Source organism: Mustela nivalis (assembly GCF_964662115.1).
Source record: "Mustela nivalis genome assembly, chromosome: 4".
In the NCBI taxonomy this organism is placed as follows: domain Eukaryota; kingdom Metazoa; phylum Chordata; class Mammalia; order Carnivora; family Mustelidae; genus Mustela; species Mustela nivalis.
In genome coordinates, this window is record NC_139023.1 from 108,800,651 (window position 1) to 108,814,305 (window position 13,655).

A 13,655-nucleotide genomic window follows, 5' to 3' on the forward strand; every position below is an offset into this window, starting at 1 on the left:
GACTTCCCCTCTTTCCCCTTGGGTCATGATGGCGGAGTTGTGAGACCCCCTCCCACCGGCTCAGTAAAGAGTCTGTTTGAGTTTCTCTCCCTCTGCCACCCTCCGCCCCCCCCCCCCAGCTCGTGCGCTCTTGCTTGTTCTCTCTCCTTCTCTCTCTCTTGGTTTTTCTCTTGGCATTAGAATACAGCTGGTCCCCAACTTGGGATAATTAGACTTAGGATGTTTTACTTCACAATGGTGCAAAAGTGGAACGCTCTCAGTAGAAACCATACTTCTTACTTTGAATTTGGATCTTTTCCCTGGCTAGTGATATGCCCATGAATACTTCCTCGTGAGGCCTGGCAGTGGCAGACGCCAGGGCTTCCAGCCAGGCACGTGATCCCAAGGGTCAACAACTGATACACTCACAAACATTTTGAACCCATACCACCATTGTGTTTTTCACTTTCAGTATAGTAGTCAGTATATTACATGAGGTAGTCAACACTTTATTATAAAACAGGTTTTGTGGGGAGCCTGGGTGGCTCAGTGGGTTAAAGCCTCTGCCTTCAGCTCAGATCATGATTCCAGGGTCCTGGAATCAAGCCTGCTTCCCTCTCTCTCTCTGCCTGCCTTACTTGTGATCTTTGTCAAATAAATAAATAAAATATTTTTAAAAAAATAAATAAATAAAACAGGCTTTGTGTTACATGATTTTGCCCAACTCTAGGTTAACTGTAAGTGTTCTGAGCAGGTTTTAGAAGATCATCAGCTATGATGCAGGTTAAGTATATTAAATACATTTTTTATTTAAAGCATTTTTAGCTTGTGATGGTTTGTAGGGACATAATAATCCTATCGTAAATGGAGGGAGATCTGTATTAATAAAGCAAAAGTATTTTTCTTTAAATAAAACCTCAAACATGATTTTTTTCTTTCTGTGCATTTTAACAATCCCCTAGGAAATTTCATATAAGCACTTTCATTTTTAAACTGTTGCATTGTATATGATTTTGGCTGTTTTCATATATTTCAAATAGCAGTATAGATTGAAAAAAATAACATCCAGACTTTAAGTTCCTAGAGAATAGAAAGTTTAGCAGCAACAACAACAAAAAAAAACAACTCTTTTTTTTTCTACTGAATGTAATAATTGGTTATATGGAATATAGCTTAGAATTTAAAAACTGTAAGAGATATTATTTGTTCACATTATTTCTCGTGGGTGCTTTTTAAATTTTTCTCATTATTTTTAAAGATGTTCATTTTCCCCCACATTCTTTCCCCTCCTCAAGTTCTATAAACCTTATTTAAATGCTGAAGTGTGAGTTTGATATCAAAACCAGAATCCATTGAGTATAAACTGTAGATGGGTTTTAGTTACGTTTAATAAGAGTCTTAAAGAAGTTAATATTCTTTTCCTATATAATCCAAATTCTAGGATACATTTTAATTATTTTTATTAACATATATGTATTATTTGCCCCACGGGCACAGGTCTGTGAATCATCAGTCTTACGCATTTACAGCACTCACCATAGCACATACCCTCCCCAATGTCCATAGCCCAACTACCCTCTTCCTACCCCTCCACCCCAGCAACCCTCAGTTTGTTTGTGAGATTAAGAGTCTCTTATGGTTTGTCTCCCTCCCCATCCCATCTTGTTTCATTTTTTCCTTCCCTACCCCCCATAACCCCCCACCTTGCCTCTCAAATTCCTCATATTAGAGAGATTGTATGATAATTGTCTTTCTTTGACTTATTTCGCTCAGCATAATTCCCTCTAGTTCCATTCACGTCATTGCAAATGGCAAAAATTCATTTCTTTTGATGGCTGCATCGTATTCCATTGTGTATATGTATGGAATACGATGCAGCCATCAAAAGAAATGAATTCTTGCCATTTGCAATGACGTGGATAGAACTAGAGGGTGTGTGTGTATACCACATCTTCTTTGTCCATTCATCTCTTGATGGACATCTAGGTTCTTTCCAGAGTTTGGCTATTGTGGACTATAAGCATTTGGGTGCACATGCCCCTTTGAATCACTACATTTGTATCTCTAGGGTAAATACCCAGTAGTGCGATTGCTGGGTCATAGGGTAGCTCTATTTTCAACTTTCTGGGGAACCTCCATCTGGGATACATTTTAAGGAAGTAACCAGAAAATAGGGGAAAAGTACACAGAAACATTCCTCATATGATTTTATATAGTTGTGAATATTTTTGAAAATATATAAATATTCAACTAATTTGACAATTGCACACACTGTGATTTGCATATGGTGGATTGGCTTACTAAAAGGTTGGGGTGCCTGGCTTATTAAAAGGTTGGGGTGCCTGGGTGGTTAAGTCAGTTAAGTGTCTGCTTTCCACTTAGGTCATGATCCTGGGTCCTCAGATCTATTCCCACATCAGCTCCTTGCTCAGCTGGGAGTTTGCCTCTCCCTCTGCATGCCCTTTCCCCTGCTCTCTCTCTGACAAATAAATGACAATCTAAAAAAAAAAAAAAGTTGTTTGTTGAATACTTAAACATAGGGAGATATTTGTGTTGCAATATAAAGTACGGAAAACAGAATTATAAGTTGCATTTTCATTTTTTTTTTAAGATTTTATTTATTTGACAGACAGAGATCACAAGTAGGCAGTGAGGCATGTGGGTTCGGGGAGAAGGCTCCCTACAGAGCAGAGAGCCTGATGTGGGGCTTGATCCCAGGATCATGAGATCATGACCCGAGCTGAAGGCAGAGGCTTAACCAACTGAGCCACCCAGGTGCCCCTGCATTTTAATTTTTAAAACCATGCATACTAAAAGCTTATAAAAATACACAGGAATATTGACAACAATTATGATTAGGTAGGTGGTACATTTTGAAATATGCCTTCTATTTTCTTGCTACTCTAATTGTTTTCAAATAAGCATTTTTTTAAAGTGAGCATTATTGACAAATAATAGAGTCTCCTCATTGGAAACAAATCTAAATTATTCATGAATGTATTATCTATAACTCCTTTTCATAACATCTGGCTATTGCTGTGGTATAAATACTTCCACCCTGGCTGATTGTAAACAAATACTTGGTGGAAATTCCAAAACTTTCTCATTTGTTCTGTGAGCTGATATGAGCCAGTCTAACATTCAGGGATCTGATTAATTATTCTGAAAATGAGATATGTAAAACGAAAGAAGAGGTGAGGCGATGAGAGCAGAGGTGGGGGAAGGGTAACTGCAGGAAGCAAGTGTTCTGCCTCCTCTCCACCGGCAGGCTCCACAGCCAATTTCTGAGTAACAAAGTCAGCTTGAAACTGTTTGGGAAATGCAAGAATTCAGATGACCATGGGCACAATTATGAAGATTGGTCCTGTTACAGGAATGGTTAGGAATATGACTGACCTCAAAGAGTTTATGGAGGAGGGCTATTGAAACTCCTTGATCATAAGAATCTGGATTTGGATGTGCCATACTTTGCAGATGTTGTAAGTACCTCAGAAACTGTAGCAGTATGTATCTGGGAAAACCTCCAGAAATTTCTTCCCCGGGAGTTCTCTATAAAGTAAAAGTATGTGAAACTGACAATAATATTGTAGTCTATAAATGTGAATAGCTTTTAGGAGTTAATACTGCAGAAAGATTAATTTCTTTCCATATTTGTAAAAGGTCTTTACCCGTTGTACTATTAAGAAGTCATCACATAATTGTTATACCTCCATATTGTATTCTGGAGTGCCTGATTTATTGAAATCATTGCGTGTTAAGACTGCTGTGAATTCAAATATATTTTAAAACCAAACTTATAAAACATTGTGAGTATCATTTAGATAATCTTCTATCTGTATATTAAAAATCACTTCTTTTTCAGTTAAAAAACAAATAAAAATAAAAATAAAATGAAAGAAGAATTTTTATAATCTTTTGTAATTGAATTATCCCCTGGGTAACCAAATGGCTAATAAAGACATCTCCTTATAAATAATTATTCCAGCTATAAATGAATATTCAGTGATTAAATTAACTAACACAATTTTTCTTTTTTTAATTTGATTTTATTTAAGTTCAGTTAACATATAGCGTATAATTAGTTTTGGAGGTAGAATTCAGTGATTCGTCAGTTGCATAAAACATCCAGTGCTAACGAAACTTTTCTGTCCTCAGTGAATTCTTGGATCTAGACTTTCAGTATCAATGGCCAGGGTGGGGGAGGGGCTGCGGTTCACGCCACCGCATGAGTAACATAAACATGGTCCCTGCTGTTAATTTGTGTGGTGAGGGAGAAAACAGCCATTAAAGAAATGTTTTTAATTGTGTTTCAAATTAATCTGCATGTAGTGACCCCCTCCCTAAATTACACATTTTACCATTCCTCCCACTAATTCTATTGCTAGTGCTAATTTTCTTTGTCAGAGTTTACATTATAGACTGTTTTACAACCCCAACTTTTCTAGATGGTTTTCCTAGTTCCCTAAAAGAATTCAGTATTTACCACCATCCCTTTATTAAGCATGTTTACATCATTAAAAAATTTTTTTTGAACTCTCAATTTTTTTTTTTTTTAAGATTTTATTTATTTATTAGAGAGAGAGGGAGCGAGCACAGGCAGACAGAATGGCAGGCAGAGGCAGAGGGAGAAGCAGGCTCCCTGCTGAGCAAGGAACCCGAAGTGGGACTAGATCCCAGGATGCTGGGATCATGACCTGAGCCAAAGGCAGCTGCTTAACCAACTGAACCACCCAGGCATCCCTTGAATTCTCAATTTTTGAGTCATCTTTTGATTGTCTGGATTTGAATCCTGTATAGCTAATTTTTTAACCATTCGTTAACTCATGGGCACTCACGTGTTGTCTCATGTATCTGAATGTTTGACATTTGCCTTTAGATCCAAAGGTAACTTTCTGATCTTCACTCACCCATTCTTTTCTCATCAGAGATTTCAGACACTGTTTCTCTGTATTCTGGCTATTAAATGTTGCTTGACGAAATTTGAGGCAAACTTGAATTTTTTTTTCTTCTTGAAGTTGACTTGCATTTTCTGCTTCTATGACTAAGTAATTCTTTATCATGGACACAGAATATTTTAATCAGAAATTTGTCACTTGCTAATGTTCTGTTAAATTTCTTTCTGTTGTATGACGTGGTATCTTTAGATTCCTTCTTTCTTCATGTCAAAGAATGTGGATATATATATATATATATATATATATATATAATTTACCAGATTTCCAATAAGTATTTTTTGTATATTTGATCATCTCAGTGTGCCTACTTGCCATCATCTCTCAATGAAAATCTTTATTATGTTTCTATTTTCTCTTTTTTAAAATAATTACCTGAAATATTTTCTTTTTTAAGGTTTTATTTATTTATTTGAGAGAGAGGGAGATCAGTCATGGACCAGGAGGAGAGGCAGAGGCAGAGGGAGAAGCAAACTCCCCGCTGAGCAGGGAGCCTGATGCAGGGCTCAATCCCAGGACCCTGAGATCATGACCTAAGCCCAAAGTAGATGCTTAACCCACTGAGCCACCAAGGAACCCCACAAATATTTTCTTTATGTCACTTATTTGACTTTTTATCATGTTTATTCTGACTCTTGCTATTTCTAATTTATACATTCAATTTCAATATTTTGTCTCTCAATTTTCTTAGCCATGAAATCTTGTGTTTCAAGATTCTTGTTTTGTTGTCTTTCATGTTATCTGTGTGGTCCATTTCAACTCCTAATTTCTCTAAATTCTTTTATATCTCAAAATGTTCTTGAGAATAGGCCTTGGATTATGTTTCATGTAAATTTTTTGTGCTATTTTGCATGTGATGTTTCATTCTTTGTTTTTGCTTCTCCCCCACCTCCAAACATTTTATTCTTTTCTTTTTTCCCCATTATGGTATGGTTGAATAGTTTACATATGCTATGCATCTTCAGATTTTAAAAAAATCTTAAAATGGGCAGCTTTGTTCAGATCTTATTATTTTCTCTGATTTATGTGACTGAATTATTCTTGACACATTTTCCACTTTGAAAGACTATTTTCTCTGATACTATATTTAAAGACTAAATACTGTGATCTACACACTTTCTCCCCTTGTGAATTTGGTATTGTTTGTGTTTCTTGTGCCTCTCTAAGGCCTCCTCCCTCACTGTGTGCTAACCCAGGTTCCCTCTCACGCAAAGACATCTCTTCAGCAGTTCTCCTCCTCCCCTTCTTCCCCTTTTCCTTCTAGATCACCCCAGCAGCAAACAAACTTATATATCACATTTAAAAAGTTTCTTTAACCCCTCATCCCCTCCAGTCACTGTTAGTCTCCATTTACTGCCAACGTTCTTATAGTTTCTATACTCATTTCACCCAACTTCCCTCCTCTTAATTTCCCTTGAACTTTATAGACTTTCACTCTCTACATTTGTACAGAAACCACTCTTCTCATGGCCAACAGTAACTACCATGTGGCTAAGCCCAATGGTGAGTTCTTAGTCCTCATTTTACCTATTAACGGAAATTACCATAGCACTTGACACCCTTCCTTGAAACTTATATGCATGGCATCCAGGATATCCTGGATAACCCTACTTTATCCACCATATATGTTTAATTTCCTTTTCTGGTTCCTTCTGATTTCCCTTATTGGAGTTCTTTTTGGCTCTGTTTTTTTAAATTTCCTCTTCTCTATTTCACAACCTTGGCATTAGCTTTAAATACTCTATGTCAATAAAGTCCCATGTTTTATCTCCAGTTAGGGTGTCTGTCTGTCTGTCTTTCTTTCTTTTCTTTTCTTTTTTTTTTTTTTTTGACAAAACTACTTTTTATTACTTTTATGTACAGAAAATTCAACAGTGTACACTTAGCTCAGTTTGATGGCCAGTTCTTGAAAGTTTGCCTTTCCAGTTTTGCAGTGTGAGCCACCGACATTGGACCCAGGATGTTGCCTCCACAGTGACAGCTGATCTCATCATACCTGTCACTGTAGTTGGTTCTGATAGCTTCCATCCCTTTAGCCAGAATTCCTTGTCTTCCAAGTTACCCTGTTTGAAGACAACAGTGGCCCAAGTCTTCCTGTGGACCAGATCACCCATCCTGGCCTTCCCTTGATAATGCAGAAGGGGAACCCCCATCTTACAAAACAGAGTGGGCAGGAAGACAGTAGCTCAATGGGACGCACGCCATGTGCAATCAATATCAGCTGAGTCTTCTTGCTTTCCACCAACGTGATGACAGTATTAACCCCAACCTGAAAGACAGGTGACCTCTTGGTAGGGAGTTCTCCTTTGCCAGCAGCTTTCTTCCCAGCACAGGCTTCTCTGCCCAGAGAACGAGTCTCTGCTTCTTCTCTTGCTGTCTCTGGTCTGTATTTGTGGGCCAACCTAAGCAGCTGAGTAGCTGTTTGGTGGCCCAAGGCCTGGGTGAACTGGTTAACCCCAGGAGGTACTAAATAGCAGCTTGATGTAGGGGGATATTTGGCAGAGTGGGTGAGGTCCCTTTTGGGATGGATGTCCTGTCTGATGCCAAAATTTTGGCGCCTTTTCTAACTAAATTTTAAACATCAAATCCCCATTTGGATTTCTAATGGGCATTTCCAAATTTCCATATCCAAAACCAAACTTCTGGTTTGACTCATGTCTTTCACATCTTTATATACTCAGTCAGAAAATTCTATTGGCTCTACTTTCCTAATATGTCCAAATTTCAACCTCTTTTCATAATCTCTGCTGCTACCACTGTCATCATCTTTTCTCTGAATTATATTTAAAAACCTCCTAATGGGTCTCCTTGCTTCTATACATGCTCTTCCTAATGTCTGTTCTCGGGACAATAGCCAGGATGTGCCAATTAAATTATAAATTAGATTAAGTCTCTCCTCTGTTCGCAACACTCAACAGCTTCTCTTCTCATTCCATGTAGAAACCAAAATACTTACAATGGTGTTTAAGGCTTTATGCCATATGCCTGCCTTCTCCTCCAACCCAATTACTCTTTTTTTTTTTTTTTTTAAGATTTTTATTTGAGACAGAGACAGAGAGAATGAGAGAAAGTGAGAGAGAGAGAGAGAGAGAGAGAGAGAACACAAGCAGAGGGAGAAGCAAGCTCCCTGCTAAGCAAGGACTGCCCTCTCCCCCACCCCCCCAACTCTGCCATGATTCCAAGGCCCTGGGATCATGACTTGAGCTGAACACAGCCACCCAGATACCCCACCCAATTACTCTTTTTTTTTTTTTTTCCCCAATTACTCTTTTATCTCAGCTTCTAACCTCCACCAAGCTTGCTCCATGGAAATAACACTGTCCAGCTGGGTTGTTTCCCATACTTGCCTTTGTACCTCCTGTGTGTGCTGCTTCGAAACTCACCTTCACCTGTGCCCATGGTTCATTCCCTAACTTTCTTCTAGTCTTTGCTCATTTGTCATCTTGTCTCTCTTCTCTCCTTTAATTTTCCACACCATTTATTGTATTCTAATAAGCTGTAAACTTATTTGGGTTTTATTTGTTTTAAAAAGTTGTTTCTAGGGGTGCCTGAATGGCTCAGTGGATTAAGCATCTGACTCTTGGTTTCAGTTCAAGTCATGATTTCAGGGTACTGCTCAGTGTGGAGTCTGCTTATCCCTCTCCCTCTCCTCTTCTCGCACTTGCTCTCTTGCTCTCTCTAATAAATAAAAATAAAATCTTTTAAAAAATAAAAAATAAATAAAAGGTTGTTTCTATTATAAACTCTGTCAAACTAGATATGTTTGTCTAATTTGTTTATTACTATTTCTTCACTGCCTAGAACAGTGCCAGATACATCATGGATTCTCCATAAAGAATGGTCAAATGAATGAATAAAAGAATGAACAGTAGAAGGACTAGGCCTCAGCTGCAGCTTTGTGTAATCTGAACTGTGTTCTTTTATTATTGTTTTATTAAATTCCATGTTAGAGTCCACTCACCCCAGAAAAACTTTGGCACTCCCATAGTTTTTAGGTCTTTTACTTAACTCAGTATACTATCCCGGAATAAGGAAAATCCTGGTGATATTTTCTCACTCTGCTGATGTTTCCCTGCATCATATAAGTTATTTTTACTTTCTTGGATTCATTCTTATTTTCCCGGGGCTGATGAATCACTCCAGCTAGCTTTGCTCAAAATTTGAAAGTGTTGATGAGAATTGCCAGAATTTTCTTGTCTCATATTTCCTAAGTATTGTTTTTGGGTGGGAGCTGGGGCAAGGATGATGCTTTTTTAAAAAACTGAGATCGTCTGTGTTTTTTATTGGCTACTACTGTTTGGGTTGGGTGTTTCATTGTATCTCTTTCATAGTTTTGGATCCTGCTCGTGAATCTTGTGATTTCTACTCTTTTTCTTTGTTTTGTTAAATATTGAAAGAGGGAGATTTTTCAATACTGTTTTAATCTTCTATCTCTGCCGGAAGTCTTGTATTATATTTTTAGAAATGCAGCAATATTTAAAAATAAGTCAAAAATTTGTGCTAATGGCATGTTTTTGTGTCTTTGTTTCTTATTTTAGTTAAAATGTGCAGTACTTATTGCAAGTTTCAAGACCATTATGATTTTTTTTTCCATTATGACTTTTTTTCAGGCTGTTTTTAATTTTTCTAGCTGTAGTTTTACTGCAAGAATTTCTAAATACCATTTTTCTAAACTGTATGATTATGCATTTGTCTTTTATTTCATACATGAAAACAATTGTTTTGTGATTTCTAAAAGTCTTTATAATTAAATAACAGCAATGGTCAGCAGTATTACATGTAATCAAGAATGAAAAAGTCTTTTCAAATATTAAAGAGATCTTTATAAAAAGGTTTTTCTTAAACTTCAGAATATAAAAATTGAAGCACATGGACTTTTTTATTAAGATTCTTGTATTACCTTACATAAAAATGACACATATCTTCAAAAATACTTCACTCATTTAAGCAAAATTACTCCTCATGAATACATTCTGTGCTACTAAAAATCTACCATTTAAAGGTGAGTAGCATGGTTTCCTTCAGAAATGAAAACTGAGTCACAGTTTGAGAATGCCTAATGCACAATGGACCTGCAAGACTAAATTGAGTATTTCTTTCTTAAAATCCCTTTACTTAACGGGATTAAGAGTATATTTATTTTGATGAGCACTGAGTAATGTATGGAATTGCTGAATCCCTATATTATACAACTGAAACTAATATAACACTGTATATTTATTATACTGGAATTAAAATTTTAAAAATATTTAAACATAAGAAGACCCTTCACCTAGTAAACAAATAAATACCTTATTTACATACCCTCTTTTTCAGAAACAGAAAAAGTCTGTGGGATTCTGATTTTTCTCCAGGGTCTCTGTAGCAAGAACTGTCTATAACTGCTTCCTACTCCCCTTCCTGCACGTGGTCAGGGAAACTATTTCCAGCCTGTTACCATTAAAATTGTTAAGCCTCAGCATCTATAAGTTACACTGAGGCAACAAAAGAAATAGAATAAATAACAGAAGACATAGAGATAATGAAAAAGAGGAATCAGGAAAATCTGTAACTGAATATGGAAGAATGGAAATTCATGGTGATAGCTTGCTAATTTATTTTCCTTACTGATATTTTGAAATCAATGCATTTCTCAGAAAGATATACTATACCATAGCTCTAACAGTGTAGCAATGCAGCATGGATACCTAGAACATTGCTAACTTTTTTAAAGTTCTAATTCAGCACAGCAATCTTTTAAAAAAATTTTTAATTTAGTTTTATTTATTTATTTGACACAGAGAAAGAGAAGCAGGAAAAGGGAGAGGGAGAAGCAGGCTCCTGCTAAGCAGGGAGCCCAATGCGGGGCTTGATCCCAGCATCATGGGGTCATGACCCAAGCCAAAGGCAGACACTTAACCCACTGAGCCACCCAGGCACCCCAGCACAGTAATCTTTTAGTTATAGTTTCTAAATATGATTTTATGTTGAGTATAAGATAATTAAAATTAATTTAATTGGCTAACAGAAAGATATTAACAAAAATGCCCATTTATTTAGATTGAAGACTTTAAATAAAAGAAGTGTATCTCTATTAATTCAATTTTTTTGGTAGATGATTCCTCAAAATTTGAAAAATAATTTGGAAAGCATATGAGAGGGCAGAAAAGCATTGTCTTTTCTGATTATATTAGAACTTACCCAGAACATTTATATCAATGCTATGTATTTTATGTAACCTGATCAAGAATGTTAAATAATTGATATTTATTAAATTACTAGTTCCCTTACATGCTATAGTAGAATGTATCTGGACATGTGTAAAGGACTTATTTATCAACAGTTTTGCATAACTAACTCTAGCTTGTTAAAATACGAATTGGCAAGTAGTTCAAATTGTATATGCTGCATGCGTGGGTTGTTTTTTGTCCTGTTATACTTAAAGTAATAGAAGTAAGTAGTATTTCAAAACTATTTCACCATTTTTATTTTAAATAATATTTATTTTTCTTGTATAACTCATTTTTAATAAGCTTTTTTTGGTAAAATAGTCAGAAGAATGCCTGCTTTTTTTTTTTAAAGATGGAGTTAAACATGAGAAGCTGACTTTATGTTCCTTAGCATTTTAATATGAATGCTGCTTTCTCTTTCCTCATGGAGTCATGAGCTCCCACCTCAGGTATAACAGCATAAAAACAAACAAGTTCTGAAAAAATATTTGGCAGACAAAATGAATGTTCCATGCTGAGCCTCACCTTTTAGGAAAGTCAAAGAACAACCAAAGGTGTATTTGTAAGAGATTATTAGATAAGAGAAATGATTTGCACACTGCTGGGATACACATACTTCTCTGTGGGAACTTCTTCAGAGTCCGGATGTTTCCAGGAGAATGCAGTAAACTGTATAGGTATCTAGGCGTGCACAGGGGGCATGTGGATGACTTTCCAACAGAAAGATCATTTTATTTTCCAAACCTAATGTTTTCTTGCTACCTTGTAGATTATGCAGTGTATTTCACTGAGTAACCATGGTAGTGCAGTAATTCTCAGGCTAAAGCTTTCTCAAGAAACAAAGCTTACATTTTTTTTTTCTTTTCTAGCAGCAGGAAATATTGGACTGAAAAGTAAATCACAGTCTTTCGAGACTAGGTGCATGCTGTGTAATTCTGAGTTCAGCATGGGTCTTGGTGGGGGAATGTGTTTAATAATTTTTTTTTTTTTCCTGAGGCAGTTCTATTTTGTCTACCTAGAGATACAAAAAACATTCTGTTCAACCGTTAAAATGCTATATTGATATAAGCAGAAACTTGTAATTGTCAAAATCAAGTGAGAAATCGCAAACTGGTTTTTGCTTTCACTTTACAATACATTCTGATTGAAAACACTTTCTTCCTTTTTGGGCACATAAGTGGGTTCTTTGAAGATTTCTTCATGTTTAAGGTAATAAAAGCAGAAAATGAAAGTACTGAAGAAATTGGCCTTTATTAATGTTAGTTGTGTACAATTTATAAGACGCATTTGCTCTCTCTGATTTTTTAACATATGTATGTGTGTGTATGTAAATCATTTTTAAGTATTTAATGTGTTCATGAAATCTACAGGGAATATAAAAAATAATTCTTAAATTTTTCTCATATGACTGGAAATTAAGGAAAAAAATCCTGCAAATATTTAGGCTCATGTGGACAATAGCTACTTATAGATATACAGATATTAATAAGCTCGATAAAGTAAATTTATCTTTAATGTTTATTATATATCCATTACTATGTATTTGTGAGTAGCCAATTATTCTCTAAAAGTAACACTAAAAATATAAGTACTAAAAATCTGTTATAGAGATTAACTGAAATACTTTGCAACCGGAGCACTGTCATTCATTAACTATATCAAAAATATTTGCTCTGAGGGGCACCTGGGTGGTTCAGTAGGTGAAGCATTAGGCTCTTGATTGTAGCTCAGATCATGGTCTCAGGATTGTGAGATCGAATCCCACCTCTGGCTCCACAATCAGCATGGAATTTGCTTGAGATCTCTCTCTCCTTCTCCCTCTGCCCCACACCATGCTCACCTTCTCTCTAAATAAGTAAATAAAATCTTTAAATAAATGTTTGCTTTGATATTTGTTTTATATTCTCTTGTTTCTCATTTATACTGTCAACAACAGATAGAGTTTAATCTAGGATTTAGGATTCTAGTGTAAGTATGTGATGTACATATTTTATTAATTTTGTATTATCCTATACATTTAATTATTATGATGGAGGAATGTTAATGTCAGGTTGCAGAAAAGCTTGTGGGATGAGAGATATGTAGCTGTCTTTGAAATTGCAGCCTATTTCTCTGCCATAAATATTCAAATCCTGCCCATATGAAACATTTTCTTCTCCCCCAAAAGTCTCATCCCATTACAGCATTAGCTTAAAGTCTACGATCTCATCATCTAAATCCTATCTAAAGCTTATTCTCAGGGCTGCTACATAAGTGGTAGATTCTTAGATGAAGCTTCACTTAATATAAAGACTTACAAACTAGAAAGAGAATTTGTCCTTTTTTATCCAACATACAATGCAGGACAACAAGATAGGATGGCCTCAATAAACATATATTAAGGGGAAGAGAGAAGCACAGAAGACACATAGAAATCATTGGTCCATAGCAATTCTAAAATCCAGCTAGGTGAATGTGAGTTTCTGCCAAAACTTGCAATAATGGACTTAGGGCTCAGCTAATATGAGGTTAATAT

At 36.0% G+C, this 13,655-nt stretch overlaps 1 protein-coding gene and 2 pseudogenes across 4 annotated transcripts in view; 2 read left to right on the forward strand and 1 right to left on the reverse strand.

Annotated features, from left to right (window-relative positions):
* Window positions 1-13,655, forward strand: part of STPG2 (sperm tail PG-rich repeat containing 2) — a 591,266-nt gene that overhangs the window by 532,482 nt on the left and 45,129 nt on the right. The gene's annotated exons all lie outside the window — the stretch shown is intronic.
* On the forward strand, window positions 3,313-3,586 carry LOC309863859 (6-pyruvoyl tetrahydrobiopterin synthase pseudogene; annotated as a pseudogene). Its single transcript has one exon. The product of its transcript is annotated as a 6-pyruvoyl tetrahydrobiopterin synthase pseudogene (transcript).
* LOC309863894 (large ribosomal subunit protein eL8 pseudogene) lies at window positions 6,814-8,330 on the reverse strand (annotated as a pseudogene). The gene is made up of 2 exons: window positions 8,315-8,330; window positions 6,814-7,397 (listed from the first exon to the last, which is right to left on the reverse strand). The product of its transcript is annotated as a large ribosomal subunit protein eL8 pseudogene (transcript).